Genomic DNA, 7,991 nt, shown 5'->3' on the forward strand with positions numbered 1-7,991 from the left:
TTTTCGGTGATTTTCTCTCAGACTCCTTGTCTAGTATTCAACAGATATATGACCCTTAAGCGTGTGACCCTATAGGTTCGGTGAAGTATAGACATGACCCGGAACCCCTTCCGATCAATGATCAACATCGGAGCCGTGGACACCCATATTGACCCCTATACCCACACGAATGAATATTCGAGTGAACCTCCAGTTGCCGTGTGCTATTCCTGTTGCTTCGCGATATGTTTCAAATACCCGAGGTGAGACATGTTGGCATTCCCGTGGATCAACAACTTGTCCACTATGCTAGTTACCTCATTACCGACATTGTTCTCTTTTCTCGTTTCCGTGTTTCGGCATCCCAGTGATCAAATCACAAGATGTCTGGCCAGACGATTATGGATACTGTAACACTGAGAGGGCCCGAGAATATCTCTCCAGTGTCGGAGGAGCAAATCCCAATCTTGAGCTATCTCGTTACTTGCCATACTTTTCCGTGAACCCGTAAGCTGCCGTAATAGCCACCCAGTTACGGATGACGTTTAACAAACCCCAAAGTTCACGAAGCAAGTACGAAGGAACTCCATACTCTCATGGTCTAAGGAATTATGAAAACATTAACTATCTCTGTGTTATTAACCATAAACTTGTGATGAAAAGAATCTCATAGCATAACATCAATTTGGGTCGATTCAACACAAGTGTTCTACCAACATCGCGCCCTCAGAATTGCCAGCATAGACATGCCCATGATCAGGAAAACAGGATCATCATGCAATACATGAGCCAGTCTTAGAGGCAAGACTAGGAATACATTTTACCATTTAGTATACCACACGTGCACATGAGTTTCCCTCCGAGTCTCGTGGATATTGCAGACTCGAGAATCATTGCAGTTATAGCATGGAAGCTAAACATTCATTACAAACTTTGGAGATACAAAATAACTGTTATTACTGCCTCTAGGGCATATCTCCTACAATTTCTTCATGACAGTAGGGAGAGGAAATTCAAAACCTCCAAAAATAATCGATGGAATTTTTCCAATAGAATTGATACTATGAACTTGAGGTTGTTTCCTCGGAAAGTGTACCATATGCTCATTACCATTAACATGAAAAGTGATATTTCCTTTGTTGCAATCAATAACAGCCCCTATAGTATTCAAAAAGGGTCTTCCAAGAATAATAGACATACTATCGTCCTCGGGAATATCAAGAATAACAAAGTCCGTTAAAATAGTAACGTTTGCAACCACAACAGGCACATCCTCACAAATACCGACAGGTATAGCAGTTGATTTATCAGCCATTTGCAAGGATATTTCAGTAGGTGTCAACTTATTCAAATCAAGTCTGCAATATAGAGAGAGGCATAACACTAACACCGGCTCCAAGATCACATAAAGCAGTTTTAACATAGTTTCTTTTAATGGAGCATGGTATAGTGGGTACTCCTGGATCTCCAAGTTTCTTTGGTATTCCACCCTTAAAAGTATAATTAGCAAGCATGGTGGAAATCTCAGCTTCCGGTATCTTTCTTTTATTAGTGACAATTTCTTTCATATACTTAGCATAAGGATTCATTTTGAGCATATCAGTTAATCGCGTACGCAAAAAGATAGGTCTAATCATTTCAGCAAAGCGCTCAAAATCCTCATCATCCTTTTTCTTGGATGGTTTGGGAGGAAAAGGCATTGGTTTCTGAACCCATGGTTATCTTTCTTTACCGTGTTTCCTAGCAACAAAGTCTTTCTTATCATAACGTTGATTCTTTGATTGTCGGTTATCAAGATCAACAGCAGGTTCAATTTCTACATCATTATCATTACTAGGTTGAGCATCATCATTAACATTATCACTAGTTTCATGTTCATTACTAGATTGTGTTTCGGCATCGGAAATAGAAATATCATTTGGATTCTCAGGTGTTTCAGTAGTAGGTTCACTAGAAGCATGCAAAGTCCTATCATTTTTCTTTTTCTTCCTTTTAGAAGGACTAGGTGCATCTATATTATTTCTCTGAGAATCCTGCTCAATTCTCTTAGGGTGGCCTTCGGGATACAAAGGTTCCTGAGTCATTCTACCAGTTCTAGTAGCCACTCTAACAACATAATCATTATTCTTACTATTTAATTCATTGAGCAAATCATTTTGAGCTTTAAGTACTTGTTCTACTTGAGTGGTAACCATAGAAGCATGTTTACTAATAAGTTTAAGTTCACCTTTAACATTAGCCATATAATCACCCAAGTGTTCAAGCATATCAGCACTGTGTTTTAATTCTCTACCAAAATAAGCATTGAAGTCTTCTTGCTTAACCATAAATTTATCAAACTCATCTAAGCATGGGCTAGCAAACTTAGTAAATGGGATTTCAGCTTTATCATATCTATAGAGAGAATTTACCTTTACTACCTGTGTCGGGTTATCAAGACCATGTATTTCTTCAATAGGAGATGGATTAAAGTTATGCATTTATTCGACACGCAGTAAATTAAGACCATGTATTTCTTCAATAGGAGGTAAATGCTTAACATCTTCAGCTTTAATACCCTTTTCTTTCATGGATTTCTTTACCTCTTTCATATCTTCAGGACTGAGAAATAGAATACCTCTCTTCTTCAGAGTTGGTTTAAGAATAGGCTCAGGAACTGGCTCAGGAACTGGCTCAGGAAGTCTCCAATTATTTTCATTTGTCAACATATTATTCAATAGAATTTCAGCTTCATCCGGTGTTCTTTCCCTGAAAACAGAACCAGCACAACTATCCAGGTAATCTCTAGAAGCATCGATTAGTCCATTATAAAAGATATCAAGTATTTCATTTTTCTTAAGAGTATGATTGGGCAAAGCATTAAGTAAATTGGAGAAGCCTCCCCCAAGCTTGTGGGAGACTCTCTTCTTCAATTTGCACAAAATTATATATATCCCTTAAGGTAGCTTGTTTCTTATGAGCAGGGAAATATTTAGCAGAGAAGTAATTAATCATATCCCAGGGACTACGCACACAACCAGGATCAAGAGAATTAAACCATATCTTAGCATCACCCTTTAATGAGAACGGAAATATTTTAAGGATATAAAAGTAGCGAGTTCTCTCATCATTAGTGAATAGGGTGGCTATATTATTTAATTTAGTAAGATGTGCCACAACAGTTTCAAATTCATAGCCATAAAAAGGATCAGATTCAACCAAAGTAATTATATCAGGATCAACAGAGAATTCATAATCCTTATAAGTAACACAGATAGGTGAAGTAGCAAAAGCAGGATCAGGTTTCATTCTAGCATTAACAGATTGCTGCTTCCATTTAGCTAATAACTTCTTAAGATCACTTCTATCATTACAAGCAAGAATAGCTCTAGAAGATTCTTGATCCAGAACATAACCCTCAGACACAACAGGTAATTCATATTTATTAGGAGAGCTTTCATAATCACTTTCATCAGTATTATCAGTTTCAATAATTTCATTCTCTGTAGCTCTAGCAAGTTGTTCATCAAAAAATTCACCAAGTGGCACAGTAGTATCACGCATAGAAGTAGTTTCATCATAAATATCATGCATAGCAGAAGTGGCATCATCAATAATATGCGACATATCAGAATCAATAGCAGAAGCAGGTTTAGGTGTCGCAAGCTTACTCAAAACAGAAGGTGAATCAAGTGCAGAGCTAGATGGCAGTTCCTTACCTCCCCTCGTAGTTGAGGGATAAATCTTGGTTCTTGGATCTTTCAAGTTCTTCATAATGATAAGCAGATATAAATCCCAATTGACTCAAAGAATAGAGCTATGCTCCCCGGCAACGGCGCCAGAAAATAGTCTTGATAACCCACAAGTATAGGGGATCGCAACAGTTTTCGAGGGTAGAGTATTCAACCCAAATTTATTGATTCGACACAAGGGGAGCCAAAGAATATTCTCAAGTATTAGCAGCTGAGTTGTCAATTCAACCACACTTGGAAACTTAATATCTGCAGCAAAGTGTTTAGTAGCAAAGTAATATGATAATAGTGGTAACGGTAGCAAAAGGTAATGATAGCAAAAGTAATGTTTTTGGTATTTTGTAGTGATGATAATAATAGCAACGGAAAAGTAAATAAGCGAAGAACAATATATGGAAAGCTTGTAGGCAATGGATCAGTGATGGAGAATTATGCAGGATGTGGTTCATCATGTAACAGTCATAACCTAGGGTGACACAGAACTAGCTCCAATTCATCAATGTAATGTAGGCATGTATTCCGAATATAGTCATATGTGCTTATGGAAAAGAACTTGCATGACATCTTTTGGCCTACCCTCCCATGGCAGCGGGGTCCTAACGGAAACTAAGGGATATTAAGGCCTCCTTTTAATAGAGTACCGGACCAAAGCATTAACACATAGTGAATACATGAACTCCTCAAACTACAATCATCACAGGGAGTGGTCCCGATTATTGTCACTTCGGGGTTGCCGGATCATAACACATAGTAGGTGACTATAGACTTGCAAGATAGGATCAATAACTCACATATATTCATAAAAACATAATAGGTTCAAATCTGAAATCATGGCACTCGGGCCCTAGTGACAAGCATCAAGCATAGCAAAGTCATAGCAACATTAATCTCAGAACATAGTGGATACTAGGGATCAAACCCTAACAAAACTAACTTGATTACATGATAAATCTCATCCAACCCATCACCGTCTAGCAAGCCTACGATGGAATTACTCACGCACTGCAGTGAGCATCATGAAATTGGTGATGGAGGATGGTTGATGATGACAATGCCGACGGATTCCCCTCTCCGGAGCCCCGAACAGACTCCAGATCAGCCCTCCCGAGAGAGTTTAGGGCTTGGCGGCGGCTCCATATCGTAAAACGCGATGAATCTTTTTCTCTGATTTTTCTCTTCCTGAAAGTGAATACATAGAGTTGGAGTTGAGGTCGGAGGAGCTCCAGGGGCCACGAGGTAGGGGGCACGCCCCCACCCTCGTGGCTAGGGTGTGGGCCCCCTGGTCTTGATCTTTTGCCCAGATTTTTTATTATTTCCAAATACGCTCCGTGAAGTTTCAGGTCATTCCAAGAACTTTTGTTTCTGCACATGAATAACACCATGGCGATTCTGCTGAAAACAGCGTCAGTCCGTGTTAGTTTCATTCAAATCATGCAAGTTAGAGTCCAAAACAAGGGCAAAAGTGTTTGGAAAAGTAGATACGACGGAGACGTATCAGGGGGCGCGCCCAGGGGGTAGGGCGTGCCCCCACCCTCGTGGCCAGGGTGTGGGCCCCCTCTGGTATTTTCTTTGCTCAATATTTTTTATATATTCTAAAAATAACTCCCGTGAAGTTTCAGGACTTTTGGAGCTGTGTAGAATAGGTCTCTAATATTCGCTCCTTTTCCAGCCTAGAATTCCATCTGCCGGCATTCCCCCTCTTCATGTAAACCTTGTAAAATAAGAGAGAATAGGCATAAGTATTGTGACATAATGTGTAATAGCAGTCCATATACAATAAATATCAATATAAAAGCATGATGCAAAATGGACGTATCATCCACTCACATATCAAATTATCAAAGTAGCGAACACAAATCGAACCAACATGATGAAAGTGACTAGATGAAATTCCCGTGTACCCTCCAGAACGCTTTGCTTACTGTAAGAGATCGTTTTGGCGTGTTCTTTACCTCAAAAGGATTGGGCTACCTTGCTGCACTTTTGTTACCATTATCGTTACTTGCTCGTTACAATTTATCTTGCTATCAAATTACTCTGTTACTTACAATTTTAGCACTGGCAGACATTACCTTGCTGAAAATCACTTGTCATTTCCTTCTGCTCCTCGTTGCGTTCGACACTCTTACTTATCAAAAAGAGCTACAATTGATCCCATATACTTGTGGGTCATCACATGACTAGGTTTATTGCAAATTAAACTGGTAATACATCATCCACAAGTCTCGAGACAAGATAACCCGAGGATTCGTCCATCCAACTACTAGAAATCTTATTACAAAAACTATGTTTAGCTAGCACATGCGCTGCATCATTACAAGAATGAAATCAATGATTAAAAGTGACCTTCCCAATAGACGTAGCCACATCCACACACTCCGCAAAAATCACCACCGCAGCGTCCCACCATCTTGTTTGATCATTGCAGTAATTAATCACAGTTAAAGAATCGGACTCCTCTTCAACTCGAGAAAACCCCAAGGCATTAGAAAATGCCAATCCATCACACATTGCCATTGCTTATGAAGTTACTAGATCTGCTGCAAACAGAATGAATCTGCACTGGCTGCAACAAAATTTCCTTTACAATCTCTAATAACAGCTGACGTAGGTCCAGTTCCCTTGTCCGGGTGAAAAGAAGCATCCACATTCACTTTCACGAATTTGGGGTCTGGTTTTCTCCATGTATGCTCCTGTATCTCACGTATTTTCTTATTCATCTGGTGGTAGTCATTAGAAATTGCTAAGACGGAAAGTGGCCATCTCGTAGGTGGAGGTGGTGATCCACCATGAGTTAACTCTTGCCGAGCCCACCACAAGTACCAGGATCCAACAGCTATTACCTGTTTAACATCAAGGCAAGGTTTCAAAGGTAGCGACCTGACCTCCCCCAACAGAAGATATTCTAAGATGATCGAGCCTGAATGGTCAATTTTCTTTGCTTCTTCAATGATATCAAGAATTCCCAATCTATGCCATAAATCTTGAGCCTGTGTACAGTCAAACAGTAGATAGCGCACATCTTCAGCAACCTGATGACAGATCAGACAAGAGCTATTCGAGCCTACATGTCTATTTTGTGAGAATTGATTTCAGTGGCATAATTCCATGAAGGGTCCGCCAAAAGAAAATCTGTATCTTACATGGAACCTGCAATTTCCAAACTTTACTCCATATTTCTAGTGAATTAGAACCAGAAGGGTGTGTCAATAGATTTGCCTGTGCACGGTAAGTTTGAATCCATTGGATGCGATATGCCGTCCGGACTAAGAACATCCCTCTCCGATCTGGGTTCCAGGCAATAAAAACCTCAAATGCCCCATGGTTCAAAGGGATTTGCATAATCCTTCTAAAGTCGACAGGATTAAATATAGACCGAATTAGGGGTTCATCCCATACTCCAGTATATGGATCGATGAGATCGCTAACTGTCGTGAGGATGGACTATCCTCTACTGAAGATTACCATCCTATTAGGGCTTAAAGATACCCAAGGATCACTCCAAATTTTCACATTCTCACCGCAAGGTTGTCAGAATCGCGATTTTGAATCGGATCGGAGCTCTGATGGTAGAATCGTAAATCGTAGAATCTTCACTACCAGGATCGTAGAAACGTAGATTTTATGAACTAAAATCGTAGAATCAGATGGGTAAGTTTGGATCGTAAAGTCGTAGAATCGTATAACGGAATCGCGATTCTAACAACAAATACGTCAGATATATCCCAATTTAAATGTTTCCAATCCCTTCATTATGCTCTGCCGGGTGAAAGATGCCCCACTTTTCAAAGTTGCTTGAAGAAAACTTCCATTAGGGAAGTATTTTGCTTTCAACACTCGGGCACATAGAGATTCTGGGTTGATAATGAGATGCCAACATTGTTTCGAGAGCATAGCTGACGGTGTCGTGGACTAGGGGGTACTCACCATGTCGTCTCCCGATCTGTTAGATTGGGCCGAGGACCCCATGGCCGTATACTCATGGGTCAGTTTGGACAGCTGCCGCATACATGGAAGATTCCACAAGACTTGGTGATCAAGACAAGGACTCCTCCCCACTGACGTATTCGGCTAGGACTCTTGTTATCCTAGCCTCTGGTGCATTATATAAACCGAGGCCAGGCTAGTCGATAGAGGACATACAATCATACCATAGGCTAGCTTCTAGGGTTTTAGCCTCTACGATCTCGTGGTAGATCAACTCTTGTAATACTCATATCATCAATATCTATCAAGCAGGACGTAGGGTATTACCTCCATCAAGAGGGCCCAAACCTGGGT

This window comes from Triticum dicoccoides, chromosome 3A (assembly GCF_002162155.2).
Source record: "Triticum dicoccoides isolate Atlit2015 ecotype Zavitan chromosome 3A, WEW_v2.0, whole genome shotgun sequence".
Lineage (NCBI taxonomy): Eukaryota > Viridiplantae > Streptophyta > Magnoliopsida > Poales > Poaceae > Triticum > Triticum dicoccoides.